The sequence below is a fragment of the Tenrec ecaudatus genome, chromosome 6, assembly GCF_050624435.1.
Source record: "Tenrec ecaudatus isolate mTenEca1 chromosome 6, mTenEca1.hap1, whole genome shotgun sequence".
NCBI classification, from domain to species: domain Eukaryota; kingdom Metazoa; phylum Chordata; class Mammalia; order Afrosoricida; family Tenrecidae; genus Tenrec; species Tenrec ecaudatus.
This window is the reverse complement of record NC_134535.1, coordinates 99,458,646-99,477,637: the sequence shown is the minus strand read 5'-3', so window position 1 is coordinate 99,477,637 and position 18,992 is coordinate 99,458,646.

The window sequence follows — 18,992 nt, the reverse complement described above, 5'->3', positions numbered from 1 at the left end:
GAACAGTTAAGATTTGCAACACAGGGGATCCAGGACAGATAAACCCCTCAGGACCAATAATGAGAGTAGTAATACCAGGAAGACAAAGGAAAAGGTGCAGGGACAAAGGGGAAACTGACTACAATGATCGACATAACACCCTCCCAGGGGGATGAACATAGAAAAGTGGGTGAAAGGAGAGAGTGGTTGGTGTAAGACATGAAAAATATAATTTCTAAGTTATCAAGGGTTCGTAGGGGTAGGAGGTTGGATGAGCTGATACCAAGGGCTCAAGTAGAAAGAATGTTTCGAAAATCATGATGGCAGCATATGTAAAAATGTGCTTGACACAATGGATATATGTATGGATTGTGGTAAGAGCCCCCAATAAAATGATTTATTCCAAAAAGAAAAACTTCAGAAGTTTATAGACCTAGATGGACAAAATGTTGAGAACCATGTTTTGCCGTTTTTTGAATATTTCTATGGTTTGTAAGCAGTTTTGAACTTATCCTTGTATGCTGAGCATTGGGTGGCTGGGTCTTATTTCAACATTTGCCTAAACTTCCACAGTGCTGACCACCAGTGAATAAGGGTTTCAGTCTGCACATGCCCACAACCCTTGTGCCCCTCCTTTTTATAGGTAGATGTTCATTATGTCTTGAGGAATTGGTATCACCTTTTTCTCACTCATACTCTGGATATACCACGATCTGTATATCCACTTATTGGATACCATCTTAATCACTTCCATATTTTGGCATTTATGGATAAAAGAACTAAACCTTGATATGTGGGTTTACATTGACTAATTTTTTTCATCTTATAAAACACTTGGAATGTGATTGCTAAATGATATGCATGTTAATTGTGCAATGGAAATTGAATATTTTTCAAAATGACATTAATGAGTCTTGCTCCATACCCTCAGAGTGTCGTGCTGTCAGTGTCCTGGATTTTAGGCATTCTAATAAATGTTTTGATTATTTTGTTTAGCAATTACGTAATGACATGAAGGTCGCTGAGTGATACAGTTTAGGTGAACAGTTGAAAGTTCAACCCCACCCAACTGAACCATGGGAAAAAAGCCTAGGAAACATTTTCTGTAAAAGATTACAACAAAAACCCTGTGGTCTGAAGGTCTACTGTAACACTTGAGTGTGAATCCTTGAGCTGGGTTTGGGTTCATGACATTTATAGAGCATCCTTTTACTTCCATTCGTATGTCTTTGGTGCGGTATCAAAAAATGTTTGCCCACTTTTGTAAATAAATGGTTTCCTTATTGTTGATATTAGGGGTTCTTTCTACATCTTAAGGATGCTTGTGGCACTGTTGTGTAAGTATTAGCCTACTAACCATAAGATTGGTGGTTCAAACCCTTCAGCTATGATTTGTAGTAGTTTCGTAGGCAAAATGCTTCTGAAAGTGACTTGAAGCACCTAGTTAGTGAACATCAAGGGCTACGCTCTTTGGTCTGTTTTACATTCTCACAACAACCAATAAGCAACATCATTAAAAAAATCATAAGTGGAAAATCTTGAAGTTGTCAAAGACTTAATTTTTCTTGGATCCACAAAATGTACATGGAAGCAGCTGTCAGGAAACCAAAGAATGTCACTGGACAAATCTGTTAGAAACAACCTGTTTTAAAGTATTTAACAATCAAAGAGAACTAAGGTGCAGTTGACCCAACCCAAGCTTTTAAAAAATCAAATATATGCAAACTGCTGTGATTGACATGACTTGATGGCAGTGAGTTTGATATTCAGCTTTCATTTATGTAAAATGAGTAATCGAAGCATTACCATGGAATGTATCTTCGACTGCTGGAAGAACAAATCTATGAAGATAGAAGTACATCTAATGTTGGATGTTGTGTCAGTGGATGTCATACTTGATGTAATAAAAACATCTGATGTTAAGTATTGTCAATCCTTAGTTCAATGTTTTCACATGTTAAGTCTTTGACTACTAAAAGCCAGGATCCCAGAATTAGCTTGATACTTTTCCGGGGCATCAAATATTAAAGGATATTAGCCAAAAGTCACCTTAGAAAATTTCTTACTAAAGATCCTATTAGTACTTAGGTCTACTTACTAACTACTAAATTTTTTTTTTTTTACTAACCACTAAATTATAGGGGTTTAAGACTAAGATTCACCTAACCCAATAAGAAAATACTGTAGCTAGAGCTATTTGTGCTATCTACTGAGGAACTTGAACTGAAACGAAAGCACCCCAGTGCTCATAAAAGAGCTTGACACAAGACCAAGTCAAAGACTACATGTTGTTAGATATCATTGACTTGATTGTAGCTCAGTGAAATAATATCCAGTCCTGGGTTACCTTACAAGTAATTGAACATTTTGCTGCCCCTGTGTCTTCATCTCCCCGAGTGTCTTCCTATTTTTCCCTGACCCTTTAGCAAGCATGATGTCCTTTTCCAGAGCCTGGGCTCTTCTAATAGCATTTCCAAAGTACTGAGGCAGTCTTGTTATCCTCATGGTTAAGGAACATTCTGGCTGTATTTCCAAGACATTTGCTTATTCTGGTAGGCTATGATAATTTCAATATTTTTTGTTAATAAGCAATTCAAACAAATGCATTAAACCAAACCTTTATTCAGTGTCAAAAGTTGACATGTATATAAATTGGTTGAAAATACCATAACTTGGGCCAGGCACATCTTAACCCTCAAAATGATAGTTTTGTTCTGTAAAGAGGTCTTGTGCAGCAGGTTTTCCCAATGCAGTAAGTCATCCTACTTTTAGTATTTTGTACATATTATCTTATTCTGTATTTTGTTCTATGACAGAAAATCCAAAACCTCAAATTCACTGCCATTGAGTCAATTCTGACTTTAGTCCCTATAGAAAAGTAGAAATGTTCATTTGGGATTTGAGACTACATCATTTCTGTTTGTTCTTGTTTTAACAATTTTTTTAAGTCTACAACTTTTTAAGATTGGGAGTTAATACACATATTCCATAGTTCAATAACATCAAACAGTATTGTACAATTCCTACCACAATCAATTTCCATCATTGGATTTCTTTACTGTTGCTTCAATTAGCTTTGATTGTGGATCCAAGTAAAATTAAATTCATTTCTTCCATCTTTTCTCCATTGTCTGTTAATCCTGTTGGAAAAATTTGTTTTCCTTACATTGATGCATAATCCACACTGAAGTCTTTTTTTTAAATCATTTTATTGGGGGTTCATAGAACGCTTGTCACAATCCATACATCCATCCATTGTGTCAAGCACATTTGTACATTTGTTGCCATCTTCATTCTCAAAACATTACTTGAGCCCTTGGTATCGGCTCTTCATTTTTTCCTCTCCTCACGCCCCACTCCCTCATGAACCCTTGATAATTTATAAATTATTATTTTGTCATATCTTACATTCTCCAATGTCTCTCCACCTACTTTTCTGTTGTCTGTCCCATAGAGAGGAGGTTATGTGTATATCCTTGTAATTGGTTCCCCCTTACTACGCTTCCCCCCCCACCCCCTGCCCACTTTCGCTCCACCCTCCCAGTATCGCCACTTTCACCACTGGTCCTGAGGGATTCATCTATCCTGGATTCCCTGTGTTTGCAGTTCCTATCTGTACCAATGTACATCCTCTGGTCTAGCCGGATTTATAAGGTAGAATTGGGATCATGATGGGGGGAGGAAGTATTTACAAATTAGAGGAAGTTGTGTTTCATTGTTGCTATACTGCACCCTGACTGGCTCATCTCTCCCCGACCCTTCTGTAAGGGGATGTCCAGTTGCCCACAGATGGACTTTGGGTCCCCAATCTGCGCTCCCCCCTCATTCACAATGATATGATTTTTGTTCCTTGATGTCTGGTACCTGCTCCCTTCAGCACTCGTGATCACACAGGCTGGTGTGCTTCTTCCATGTGGGCTTTGTTGCTTCTGAGCTAGATGGCCGCTTGTTTACCTTCAAGCCTTTAAGACTTCAGGCACTATATCTTTGATAGCTGGGCACCATCAGTTTTCTCCACATTTGCTTATGCACCCATTTGTCTTCAGTGATATACTGAAGTCTTTGATCTTCACCAGTAATCACTAAATTCTCTTTTAACTCACAAAATTGTGTCACCTACATATAACAGATTTTAATGATCCTCCAGTCCTGATGCCACAGTCTTCCTGTAATCCAGCTTCTTGGATAGTTTTTTAAAAACATTTTATTAGTGACTCATACAACTCTTATCACAATCCATACATAAATCAATTGTATAAAGCACATCTGTTCATTCTTTGCCCTCATCATTTTCAAAGCATTTGCTCTCCACTTAAGCCCTTTGCATCAAGTCCTCGTTTTTCCCCTCCCTCCCCGCTCCCCTCTCCCTCATGAGCCCTTGATAATTTGTAAATTATTATTTTGTCATAACTTGCCCTGTCCAGCGCCTTCACCCCCTTTTCTGTTGTCTGTCCTGGTCATTTGTGTAACATAGAAATTTAATACAGTGGAGGGATAAATCCCCGATATACATCTTTCCTGATTTTAAACCACATGGTAACTTGTTCCATTCAAATGACTATCTCTTATTCTATGCACAGGTTACTCCCCAGCACAGTTAAGTGCTCATTCTTTCCAATGCTACCTATAGAAGATAGCGATGTTCCTGTAAAAAGTCAGCACTGGGCAGCATTTCACCTCATCCCAAGAGAGGAGGAGAATCAGCTGCAGTGCCCCAAGGCTAGTTTGCAAATAGCCTTCAGTCCTCATGGGTTGGAAAGTCTCTGCTTTGCCTTATGCTCTGGCTCTTTGTTCTTTTGCCACCACTCTTTCTCCAGTGTTTGGTTAACAGGAGTCTGTGCACAGCCTACAGCATTACAGCCCCTTTTGGGGATCTCTCTGGAAGACTAATGGAAGGAAATCTTCCCAGTGCACAGACATTTGAGGAAGGCACCTTTTTGCTCATTTTGCTTGGAAGGATAAATAGATGTGTAAATTCATATTGATTCACTGGCTGTGGATAATCAATGGTTTGGCTGATTGGGATCATTGAAGGAAATGATTGGAAAATTGGTTACAAGAAGATTCAGGATAAGAGGCATATGGACAGACCTCTGTAAATGGACCGAAAATATGAAGATAATTTGTTTCTCACTGGGAATGCTGATCGAAGTGTTCCTTGGCAGAGGAAGCTTTTCACTCCACATGGTTACAATTAGATCATAAATCAGACCTATACTGTCTTATGGTACAATGCTACTTACAGTTATTGTCATTATAAGGAACAATGAAATGCTATGTAAAAGTTACTGCCAGTGTTTTGACCCAGAGAACCAGAATGAGGGGTACCCCAAAAACCAGAATTGCACTGGGCTGAGTGGAGCTTTTTTTTTTTTCATGTACATTGTTCCCATTGGGCGAGCATCAAGCAACTTGCTCTGAGTTAGTGCACCCAGTTGGTGTTGCCTGGGAAGGTTCTCACAGTGAACTTTTTTGTAAAAGCAGTTTTGCTCAAACCTCATCTTTGCGATGACCAATTTATGAGAACATCATGGAGCTGTGAAAATGTGTTTCCTGCTTGGAAAAAAGGCAGCAGAAACTGTTGTGATGTTGAACACAGCTTAGAAGGACAGCACTGTAGCAGTTACATAATCTTTGAATTTGCACAGCTGTGGGGTCTGGCTGGTCAACCAGGTCGCAGCTTGATGGCCTCATTTGGAGGTACAATGGAGGCCAGATACACTCTCTGCTTCGTCTTTCTGTTGACAAGACACATGGCACTAAGCTGACAGAGCCAGAGCCCTAGAGTTGGAGGAGCCACAAGGAGACCCACGTAGTGCTGAGATGCTTCTACCACCAATGGAGCCACAAGATTTTCCACCCACTGGCTTGTGATCTTCCTGTTTTCTGCATCATTGCATGTGTTGCTTGAGTCTGAAGAGGAATTTACAGACTGGTATCAGACATATGGGTTAATATCGGATTTTAGGGAATTGACCTGGACTGGGGTGGGATGTTATCTTAATATACAATTACTCTTTATATTAAGCTCTTTCTTATACACATATGAGTGTCCATGAATTTGTTTCTCTAGTCAACACAGACTGCCAAATCGTTGTAGGAAAAACTCAAGTGTGCGGAGTGGTTTTCTTGTTTCAAAAAGATAGAAATGTTGATTGATGACAAACCTATTTCTGAACAAGAATGTTGACTCATTGTGCATTTGGAGTTCATTCTACCAGGTTAGACTGTTAATTAAGTTTTCTATTTAGATGTTCTGAAAAGATTGCTTAACAGTGTGCTACAAAAAAAAAGGCCCGATTTGTGGCAGATGGAGGACTGGTTTTGCCACCACGACAGTGCACCCGTTCACCCAGCCATCTCAGTGTGACAGTTTTTGGCAAAAAAAAAGCATACCTCTATAGCCCCACTCACCTTACTCACCAGGCCTTGTTCCATGCGACTTCTTTTTGTTTCCATGAATGAACAGGGACATGAAAGGACTTAGAAGAGGTGAAGGAAAAAACAAGGGAGGTGCTGTCAGCCATCCAAACAATGAATTTGAAAAAAATGTTTCCAAGAATAGAATTGCAGATTTGACAGATGTATTAAGTGTAATGGAGAATACTTTGAACATGATAATGTTTTGTAAAAAAAAAAGTTAAATACATAGGTTTGAAAAAAAATAAGTCTGAGTGTTTTTATTGGGGGGTACCCCCTCGTATGCCACAGTATGGCTGGAGTTCCAAGATTGTGTTGAACAAAGTAAGTCAGTCGCAAAAGGACAAACAAGTTTATTAGTGGTTAGGAACGGAAGGAAGGAGAGAGTTAATGACAATCTGGACAGACACTATTATTGTTATAAACCAGAAAGACAAACGCCACTTGACGGTATGGAGAACCGGTTGTTTATTACGCAGGCACGCTCAGTGGGTTAGCACCCAAAAAACCTGAGCTCCCAACGGAGTGGCGGTTAGGTTTCTATAGAGTGGGCATCATGTGAGGTGGTTGACAGATGTGGAACTTAGGAGTGGGAACGTTTACATGTAGGAAACATCTGTCAGGATACATGGGAGAAACATTTCATCCGAAAATATGATTACAGACAGGAAGCAGGGTGGAGTTACCGGCAGGAAACATCAGACAGGAAACATGGACAAATTTTCTACTGCAATAGGACAAAGAATGAAAAGCAAACAGTTCAGACATTTTGAGGGAATTGTGTCAATAACCTGTAGTGTGAGGCTTCCAGTTGTATAAATCTGAAGTAGTAAAGGGGATATGAACGCACACCAAGGCTTGAGTTTGCTTAGGACCCTCCCTGGTATTTGTGGCTGAGCTACTGCTCTGCTGGTCTCTGCCATAGGTCTTGGCCAGAGCTTGGTCTCTGGTGTGGGTACCCTTGCTGTGTGAATTAAAGGCTAAAGGCCCTCTAGCCAGTCCTCGTGCTGCATTTTATGGACCTGGTTCTGCGTCTGGGAAGGGTTCGGGTGAGTCGAGGCTACAGCTGGTAGTCTGAGGCAAATAAATGGGAAGCTGTAGCTCAGGACTGAACTAAGACTTTACATTGTACTTGAATATTATTGTCATGATATAAAGACACAAAAATATCCTCATAATATTAATCTTTTCTGCAGAATAGAGACCCAAAGCCCATTTGTAGGCCACTGGAGATCCCCTTGCACAGGGGCCTCAGGGAGACCAGCCAGACAGGGTACAATGTAGCAACGATGAAAAATACAGCTTTCCTCTAGTTCCTAAATGCTTCCCCACCTCCCAACCCCCCAACTATCATGATCCCAATTCTACCTTGCAAGTCTGGCTAGACCAGAGGATGGACACTGGTACAGACAGGAACCAGAAACACAGGGAATCCAGGGCAGATGATCCTTTCAGGAACAGTGGTGTGAGTGGTGATACGTAGAGGAAGAGTGGGTTGGAAAGAGGGAACCAATTACAAGGATCTGCACATAACCTCCTCCCTGGGGGACGGACAACAGAAAAGTAGGTGAAAGGAGACGCCAGACAGAGCAAGATAGGACAAAACAATAACTTATAAATTATCCAGGGTTCAAGAGGGAGGGGGTAGCGGGGAGGGAGGGGAAAAATGAGCTGATGCCAGGGGCTTAAGTGGAAAGCAGATGTTTTGAGAAGGATGAGGGCAATGAATGTACAAATGAGCTTTACACAATTGATGTATGTATGGATTGTGATAAGAGCTGTATGAGCCCCTAATTAAAAGAAAATTTTTATGATGGGCCAAAAGGAAAAAATATTAATCTTTTCATTTTATCCAACTTTTATACATTATAAGTCTAATTTCAAGATACGTGTTATAATTTCATGACCCATTTGGAGGTCAATATTCTTGGTTCCCAAGGTGGTACTGATATTGGGAATTGGAAAAATAAGCCTGTTAGTCAGTACTGGAAATGTAACACAGTGTGTTGAGTTATAGTTTGTTAAAGGGGACCCAGATTGTAACAGCCCCTTCCCCCATAGTAAATTCCTTTTAACCCTGTGAATTATTCAAGCCCTGGGTCTGTTTTAAAATCTGTTTTGGCTGGAGAGAGGGGGGGAAAAAGAGAAGCTGATATCAAGGGCTCAAGTAGAAAGAAATGTTTTGGAAATGATGATGGCAACATATGTATGAATGTGTTAAATACAATTGAATAATGGATTGCCATAAGATTTGTAAGAGTCCCTCAATAACATGATTAATAATAATTTTAAAAGAAAATCTGTTTTGTTACTTAGGATGCTTCTAATTCAGAAAGGGAGGTGCAGGGCCATATGATAAGCAACTGGAACTGAAACCTCAGAGAAGAGGGTCTGATAATCCCTTGAGGAAATTGTAAATCATTTCCTGTGAACCTTGCTCCCTTTGTTCCGTTGCTTAAAGGTGTTCTGATCCTTGTAAAACCTTGTTAACTATGTTCCCCCACCTACCCCCCTGCAACCTGCCACAAAATTTGGGCTACATAGCTTGTTTGATTATAACTGGTCTTTGAAACCTGGCTGGTTCCTTCTGTCAGCACTTGCTGGAATAAATTTTAAATTTCCTGATCACCCTGTTCAGTAACTTGCTCTCTGACTCTTTGACAACCAACAACAGTACTGGGGCCAGACTGTATTTCACACACACAAAAATAATTTTCTCTTTCCTCATTGGCTCAAAGCCAAATTAATAGTAATTTTAAAAAATCTTAGGTGCTTGTCCTTAGGAATACTCTGTTACTTATGATTGAGTTTTTTGTTTTTGTTTGAAACAAACTCATAGGTTGCTAAAGAATCTACGTCTGCTTCAGTTTTGCTTTTCTTCCTTTTGTAGCCGCTCAGACCAATGTTGAGATCTGATGGGTAAAGAATGCGGAGGGTTTTTAACGCTGTGATCCTTCAATCCGATTTTTCAGTTTAAACCTACATATATGTATATTCCACATTTGTGTGTAGATTATAATCAGTATAATTTATATCTATAAGAATACATCCTCTGTAGTCGCACACACCATCTCATCAAGTCAGATCAAGAACAGAATCCCATTACACCCCCCCCACAAACCCAATAAAAAAAGTCAGAAAATATTAAACACTGAAACAACTTTGAAATGGGTGAAAAAGGAGATCAAATGATAAAATATTACATTCTAACCTAACTAGATCTGCCGTAATCATATAGACTGAGTCTTTTACAGTTTCTATCTGTTTTCAATTGTAGAAATTGCTGCAATAAACATAGGTACGAATATATCTGTTTTTGTTTTGTTCTTTATTCCTGTAGTAAAGGGATTTCAGGATCATAAGATATTTATTTGTATTTGTTTATGAAAGTATCGAAAGATAAATAGAAAGATTTCCAAGAAATGGGGGGAAAAAGTATCATACTGGTTGCACAATTCTACAATGGTCCCATATCTCCTCATCCACTCCAGAACTTATTATTATTATTAATTTTTGCTGAGAGTTAAGTATGAGGTAGTATCTTCTTATTGTTTTATTTTGTATTTCTCTTATTGCTAGTGAACACAAATATTTCTTTGTATACTTTTTGGCTGCCTGGATGTCATCTTTAGTAAATCATCTATTCATGTCTGTGCTCAATTTTTAATTGGGTTATTTATATTTTTCTCATTAAGATGTAGTTTTCTATAGATTTTGAAATTAACCCCTTATCTGGTATATTATTTCTAAATATTTTCCCAACCTATGGATTCTCTTTTAACTCTTTTGATGTGCATAAAAGTTATATTTCAGAAGGTCCCAGTACTCTGGGTTTTTTGTTGTTGTTGTTTTTAATCACTTTATTGGGGGCTTGTACAACTCTTATCACAATCCATACATACATCCATTCTGTAAAGCACATTTGAACATTTTTTGCCATCATCGTTCTCAAAACATTTGCTTTCTGCTTAAGCCCTTGATATCAGCTCCTCATTTTCCCCTCCCTCCCCGTTCCGCCCTCCCTCATGAACCCTGGATAATTTATAAATTATTTTTATTTTGTCATGTCTTACACTGTCCAATGTCTCGCTTCACCCATTTTTCTGTTGCCCATACCCCAGGGAGGGGCTATATGTAGATCCTTGTAATCAGTTCCCTCTTTCTAGCCCACACTTCTCCACCTTCCCAGTATCGCCACTCTCAGCACTGGTCCTGAAGGGATCATTTGTCCTGGATTATTTCCTGTGTTACCTGTTCCTATCTGTAGCAGTGTACATCCTTTGGTCTAGCCAGATTTGTAGGGTAGAATTGGGATCATGATAGGAGAGGAAGGAAGCATTTAAGAACTAGAGGAAAGTTGTATGTTTCATCGATGCTACACTGCACCTTGACTGGCTTATCTCCTCCCCCTGACCATTCTGTAAGAGAATGTCCAATTGCTTACAGATGGATCTTGGGTCCCCAATCTGCACTCCCCCTCATTCACAATGATTTGATTTTTTGTTCTTTGATGCCTGATTCCTGATCCCTTTGACACCTCATGATTACACAGGCTAGTGTGCTTCTGTCATGTAGGTTTTGTTGCTTCTGAGCTAAACGCCGCTTGTTTACCTTCAAGCCTTTAAGACTCCAGATGCTATATCTTTTGATAGCCTGTCACCATCAGCTTTCTTCACCACATTTGCTTATTTACCCGCTTTGTCTTCCTGATTGTGTTGGGAAGGTGAGAATCATAGAATGCCAATTTAATAGAAGAAAGTATTCTTGCATTGAGAGAGTGCTTGAGTGGAGGCCCAGTGTCCATCTGCAACCTTAATACTAAACCTATAAATATATGAACATAGATCTATTTCCCCATCCTCATATATAAATATATTTACATATGTACATGCCTTTATTTAGACCTCTATAAATTTATCCTTTGCCTCCTAGTTCTTTCCTCCATTTCCTTTTACTTTCTTCTTGTCCCACTATCATGTTCAGCCTTCATTTGGGTTTCAGTAATACCTCTTGGTTACATTACCCTTGATCACGCCCTACCAGGCCTCCTACACCCTCCTCACCACCGATTTGGATCACTTGTTGTTCCCTTGTCCCTGGGTTTGTTAACACCACTTCTTTCCCTCCCCCCACCTCCCGTATGTTTTGTTTTTTGTAGTGTGATTATTGTTACGTTCAGTTGTGTACTTAAACCTTGTATTAGGGCCTATAAGTTTGTCCCCCTGTTTTCACTGAGAGTCTTTACAGTCCTAGGGTTTATATTTCGGTCTAATCTCTCTTGAGTTCGGTTTGCACATGGTGTGAGTAGTGGGTCCTGCTTAATTCTTTCACACTTGGAGATTCAATTGTTCCAGCACCATTTCTTGGAAAAGCTATCTCTTCCCCACTTTGTGTATTTTAAACCTTTACTAAAGATCAAGTATCTGTAGATATTGTGTTTCTGGATCCTTAGTTCTAATCCATTGATCTTCTTGGCTATTATTGTCCCAATTTCAAGCTGCTTTGATTACTGTAGCTATATAATAGGTTTTAAAATCTGGGAGTTTTGTTTATTCTGGTGTCTTTCCAAATAAAATTGCTGATGAGTTTTTCCAGTTCTTTGAAGAATTGTTCTGGAATTTGGATTGGAAGTGCATTGAATTTGTAAAGTGTTTTTGGTAATATTGACATTTTCATTATTTTTGTTCTCCCTATTCAAGAGCATGGGTTGTTGTCTCATTTGTGTGATCTCTGGTTTTTGTTTGTTTTGTCAAAGTGTTTTATAGTTTTCTTTGTATAAGTCTTTTATTTTGTTAAAACTTATTCCTAGATATTTTATCTTTGAGTAGTTTTGTAACTGGCATTATTCTTTAAATTTTCTTTTCATTGTCATATTCTTTAATAGACAAGAATACCACTGATTTCTGTATGTTGATCTTATAGCCTGCTATGTTGACAGATTTTTCAATTAGTTTCAGAAAGTTTTTAATTGAATGCTTGTAATTTTCAATATATGGGATTATGCATCTATAAATAGAATTTTGTTTCTTCTGTGCCAGGACAGATGCCTTTTAATTTTTGGTGTTTTATAGCAATGGCTATGACTTCTAGGACCATGTTAAATAAAAGGAGCACCCATTATCTCGCGGGTGATTGCTGTTTCTCCGCTGTTTATTCAAAGCCCCGCTAATACTGCAGGGCTTTGAATGTTTGTTTACTCACATCTAACCAATCAGACTTGTCTTATGACGTGGACGGCTCCAATATGCAGAAGTACCCGTAGTGATTCTCTTACACTGGCAGCTGAACTGGTAAGGATGTGTTTGTGCCTGTGCTTCATCTCTCCCCTCTGGTCTCTGTGTTAATTCACATCCTGGATCCTCCGCCGGCACAGACTCCCCTCCCCCCCCCCACCCCCCGGCTAACATGTTGCGGGGGAGGAGGGGCTGGCATTACCATGAAAGTTCTTTTTCAAAGTCTTGTTTTTTTTATCCTATTAGAAATAGATACTCTTGAACTAAATGAAGGCTGTGTCAAGAGCAGAATAGAGCAATAATAGTATTGCAAGTAGGGAATTCTGTGTTGACGAAAAGCAAGTGAGGGAGTGGTGTAAAATGAAGGCTGACTTGGGACAGATTCCAAAAGCTAAAAAAGCTCGTTGTGGTTTAACGTCTTTTTCGGGGGCTCTACAGAGTGAATTGCATAAATGGGTTATGGAGTGTTGTCAAATGGTTACTGCATAACACACATGGGAATCCGCATACATGCTCTACAAATGGCTAAGGATGACAAATATAAAGCACCAGGCATTGAAAATTTTGCTGCGTCAGCAGGATGGTGTACCTGCTTCATGAATAGGTTTGGCCTACCGGTATGTTTGAAATAAGAACAAAGATTTCCCAGAAATTGCCACAAGACCTTGAAGAAAAAATTATGTCATTCCAGTCATTTATTATAAAACAAAGAATGATTTATAATTATGACCTGGCAGATATTGGGAATATGGATGAAACTGCCATGACTTTTGATCTTCCAAGCAACAGAACTGTGGCAAATTTAGGAGAAAAAAACATTTTTTTCTCAAAACCACAGGAAATGAAAAAAAACCACTTTACAGTTGTTCTGTTATGTTTGGCTAATGGAACTAAGCTGTGTCCTGTCATTATTTTTAAAAGAAAGACCTTGCCTAAAAAGATCAATTTCCCACCAAGAATTACTGTGCGTGCACATGTTAAAGGCTGGATGGATGAAGACAGAATAAAAAAATGGCCGGAAGAAATTTGGAACCAACGTCCAGGAGAAGCCTTAAAGAAAAAGCCATAGTTACTTGTTTGGGATATGTTCAGAGCCCACCTATTGGATGACATAAAAAAATTGGCAAAATCTAGTAAAGTTACTTTAGCCGTTATTCCAGGTGGGCTTACATCTGTCCTGCAGCCTCAGGATGTATCTTTCAGTAAACCTTTTTAAGACCATGTGTGAATGATGTGGCATGAATGGATGTCATCTGGTCAAGCCCGACTAACAAAAGGAGGAAATCTCATGAAGCCTGACATAGAGTTAATAGCAAAATGGGTTCGAGATGCATGGGAAGACATTCCAGAAGACATGGTGCAACATGTCTTCCAGAAATGTAGTATTAGTAATGCTATGGATGGCAGTGAAGACTGCATTTTGTATGAAAATGACAGCAGTGATGGTGATGATGGCGATCTCAGTGAGGACACCGTCTATGATTTTTAAAATAAATATTTAAATACATTACCCCACTGATGTCTCATTTTTTAGTAATTTTATTTTCATTTGTTTGGATTATTGAAACTCACCAATAGCTTCTGCATTTTCCACCCTAGGCTTATACTCAAGTCCATCAGTTTTTCTGGTTTCCCAGATAATAATTAGGTACGTTGGCTTATACTCGGGTCGACTTATATTCGAGTATATATGGTATATATCTTTTGGGGGCATACAAGCCCCTGATTATAGGTAAAGATATATGTCACAGGAAGGGGTTATACTGTAGGTAATACAGTAATAAGAGGGGGAGATTTAAGGGTATATAAGATATAGGAAGGGGAAGGTTTGGGGGTACACATTTCAGAAAGGCAGCCTAACTTTGGATGTCACTGAGCAGGTTTGACCTGTTCTCTGGTTCTCCATGGAATCAATTTACTATCCTTATCAGTAAGGTGTAAGCCCCACCTACAGTGGACCAGACAGTAATCAGATGGCTGAATGTCTTCAGGGAGAGTATCTCTAAGCATCTGACCTCCCATCGTGTGCTGCCAAACAGCCTCTAGTGTTTGGCATATCTTTGGGGGAGACAAAGCTGGGGGAAAGTCGTTTTCTATCCCACAACATTGGAGGAAGGCGTCTTAACAACCTGTGATGTGCAGGCCACAACCTTATTTGCTGAAAATGAGGAGGAATTGAAATGCTTGCTGATAATAATCAAAGATTTCAGTCTTTGATGTAGATTATGACTCAAGGTAAAGACAACCAAAATCTTCACAACGGGACTAACAGGTAACATCATGATAAATAGAGAAAAGATAGAAGTTGTCAAAATATTTCATCTTATATCCACAATCAATGCTCAAGGATGCAGCAGACAAATGATCAAAAGGTGCATTGCATTAGATAAATCTACTGTACAGGACCTCTTGAAAATATTGAAAAGCAGAGATGTGACTTTGAGGACTAATGTGCGCCTGACTCAAGCGGTGTTTGCAATCATCTCATATTCATGTGAAAGTTGGACATTGAATAAGGAAGACCAAAGAATATCAAACTATTTTTAATTATGGTGCTGCCAAACAGTATTGAAATTACCATGGACTGCCGAAAGAATAAATAAAACAGTCTTGGAAGAAGTACAGTCAAAATGTTCTTTTGTTGCAAGGATGGTGAGACTTCATGTCACTTAGTTTGGAAATGTCAGGAAAGACCAGTCCCTGCAGGACATCCTGCTTAGTGAAGTATTGGGGCAGCAAAAATAGGAAGGCCCATGACAAGATGGATGGATTGACACAGTGGCTGTCTTGCTGGGCTCAGCTCAAACAGAAGAACAATTATGAGTGTAGCATAGGACTGGGCAGTGTTACATTCTATTGTACACAGCATTGCTATAAGTTAGAACCAACTCAACAATATCTAAAAACAACCACACGGGCAAGACATGTAAGTTCAGGTTGAAGTTGAACAAAATTAGACCTTGAGCATATCCCATCTGATTTTAGAGACCATCTGAAGAGCAGATTTAAGACAGTGACCACTAAAGACAAAACCCCTGATGAGCTATGGAATGACATAAAAAAGCTGAACCTTGTGAAGATCAGGGCATCAGGATTACAGGAAGGCGCATTTTAAGAACCTGAAATATGCAAATAATGTGCCCCTGCTTGCTGAAATCAAAGAGGACTTGAAGCACCCGGTAATGAAGATCAAGGATTGTAGCCTTCGGGAAGGATTGCACTTCATTGTAAAAAAAAAAAAAATAAAATCTTCACAATTGGACCAATTGACAGCATCATGATAAATAGAGAAAAGACTGAAGTTGTCAAGGATTTCATCTTAGTTGGATCTGTTAGGGAGCTAGATTCAGGGACAAGGGGGTTGTCCCTCTTATGCCTGCAAAGGCCCCCATAAAGGAGGTTGGGAAGAACTCAGGCAACCATAAGACACCTATGAAGACCTTAACTGAGCATGCTCAAACTCAAGCCCCCCAAGCCAGGTGGGAGGTACACCTGGGCGCTCCAAACTAGGCCTGGACCCACGACATCCCCCAGGTGGACTTAACACAGACAATGGGGGTCAACCAATACCTTCAACCCCACCTTTCCAAGCCAGGGGGTGGGTTAGAATAAAGGCAGGAAGCAAGTTCTGGTACACTCTCTTCCCCCAGCACTCTCTCATGCCCCGTGTTCTCTCTAGACCCGGTCCTCTTCTCCTTTCTCCCCAACCCTTAGGTCCCTGGGATCCCTCCCCCAGTTCCGCACATTCGGGTGTGCTATTCCATGAGGTTGCTCATGACCAGTTGTGAGTCCTAGCTAGGTTTCTGTGCCACTTTGTATGCTTCCCTGAAATAGCATGTATTCTTTTGAGACTGTAAAACCTGAAACTTAGGGGAGGCGGGGAGGGAGGGGAAAAATGGGGAGCTGATACCAAGAGCTCAAGTAGAAAGCAAATGTTTTGAGAATGCTGAGCACAACAAATGTACAAATGTGCTTGACACAATGGATGTATGTGTGGACTGTGATAAGAGTTGTACAAGCCCCCAATAAAATGATTTAAATTAAAAAACCCTGAAACTTATCTCATCCTTCATAAAAACCCACTTAGATTACCAAACAAACTTTCTTTGGCGTGAATTCTTTCTCATGCGAAGCCAAGAGCCAAGGTATTACCTTTCTTTGGCGTATTACACACTGGGGAAGCCTTAGAGAACTACAAGGAATACTCAGAAAAGTCGCAGTGAATAAATCAAACTACATATTGCATTGGCAAATATGCTGCACAAGACCTCTTTAAAGTGTTAAAGAGCAAAAAAAAAAATTCACTTCATGGACTAGGGTGTGCCTGAACCAAGCCATGTGTGCTTATAACTTATTTTATAAGAATTAATACCAAATGAGTCCTATGAGGATGGAAGTTGAAAAAGTCCCAAAAGTCAAACTCTTGAAAGATGTTCTGTTCCATTTCCCCCTGCTCTGCCCTTGAGTATTATCCCTCATATCATTACGGTATTCCACAAAACTCAAAAAAATTCAAGAAACTTTCTCATCGGTGGTGGCTACATTTCAGTCCAAAGTCTGAAGGTCAGGCTGAGGTAAGCCAGGTACCGGGACCAGAGGACATGCTCTACTCCTGGCTTTCTCTAGTGATGAGATCACATCCCATGCTTCTTAGCTGATTCATTTTATATGCAGCAGATGGCATTGCAGGGAATCCTGTTACTCATAGGCGAATCCTATCAGTATCTTCTCCCACATTCTTACCAGACCAATGCAGGGAAAGATGGCTGCTAGGAGTTACATGTGCAATCAAATGTAATAATCTGTTCTCCACCCCGGACTGTTTCTTACTTATGCATGTATGATCTGGGGCCTCTAGCAAGATGTTTCCAGTAGGCCTCCATCTCTGAATCAGCTAGAAATTTTCCCAGGCCACTCCAGAAACAGTGTTCTTTGTAATCTCAGCTGTCGCATATAATTATTACATCCATTATAAACAATAGTAGCTATGATAACCATTAAATAAAGAGTGTGATCCAATTCACACCATCTGCTAAAGTCAGACCTGAATCTCATCCCATTCTTGTTTGTTAGCAAATAATGCCTTCATATTAGTCTGGGTTGACTAAAGAAACACATCCATAGACACTCATATGTGGGTAAAAAAGAACTTTATATCAGAGTAATTGAACATTAAGAAAACATCTCCGCCAAGTCCAGATCAAGTCCATAAGTCAGATATTAGCCCATACGTCTGATACCAATCTGTAAATTCCTCTTCAGACTCACAAAACACATGAAATTATGCCAAATGCAGGAAGATCACAGGCCAGTGAGTGGAAAGTCTTATGGATCCAGTGGCGGTGGAAGCATCTCATTACTGGCATGGGTCTCAATGTGGCTCCTCCAGCTCCAGGACTCAGCTGCATCAGGGTCGTTGTCAGTACTGTCTCCTAGGGAGTCTGTCTGTTTCTAGCCTCCTGTGAGCTTTTTATATCCATGGCGCCTCCAAATGAGGTCATCAAGCTACAACCTCATTGAAAGGCTAGACTCTGCCCCTTTGCAAGTTGACACCAGATTATGTAACTACCACACCTTCCAGAATGGGACCACAGTCATAGGCATATGAAATCCTGAATTACCATTTATCACATAAGGAATTATCGTTGGAAAGGCCATATTAATTGAGTATGACTCACCATGGTATTTTCAATAGTCTCATATGTATGTGAAAGTTGGACAGTGAAAAAGGAAAACCAAGAAGAATGAATCCATTTAAATTATGATGTTGGTGAACAATATTCAAGTTATGGTGGAATGCCAGAACAAAAATATCTGTCTTGGAAGTATTGCTAGAATGCTTCCTAGTAGTGAGGATGGTCAGACTTCATTATACATATTTGGACATTTCAAGATAAACCTGTCCTTGGAAAAAGACATCCTGCTTTGAACATAGGTCATAAGTAGAGAGGTCTGAGGGGCTGGTCCCAATCCCAACTATGTGGACAGCTGCCCCTCCCCCCAGAAGAATTTACTTCAGAGGAAGCACTAAAGCTACAGCTCTGGGAGAGGGACATGTCTGATCAGAGCACACAGGAGCAAATGAAGGGGGAGGAAGAGAGAGTGGAGCACATCCTGGCCCACCAAACCCTGAGGACAATATCCCTGCTCAGAGCAGCCAATGCATAGAGAGGACCATATGGCCGGCCCCACTATGAGTCACAACATCACTCACTGACCCAGAGCCCTAGAGGGGACAACACTGGAGAAAGTGTGGGAATTGTGCCCGATCTGACCCCACAACACTGAGGCAAAACACTAAGTGTATGCAACAAAACAGCAAGGGGAGCAGAGCAAGGAAGTCCCGAGGGAGTACCAAAC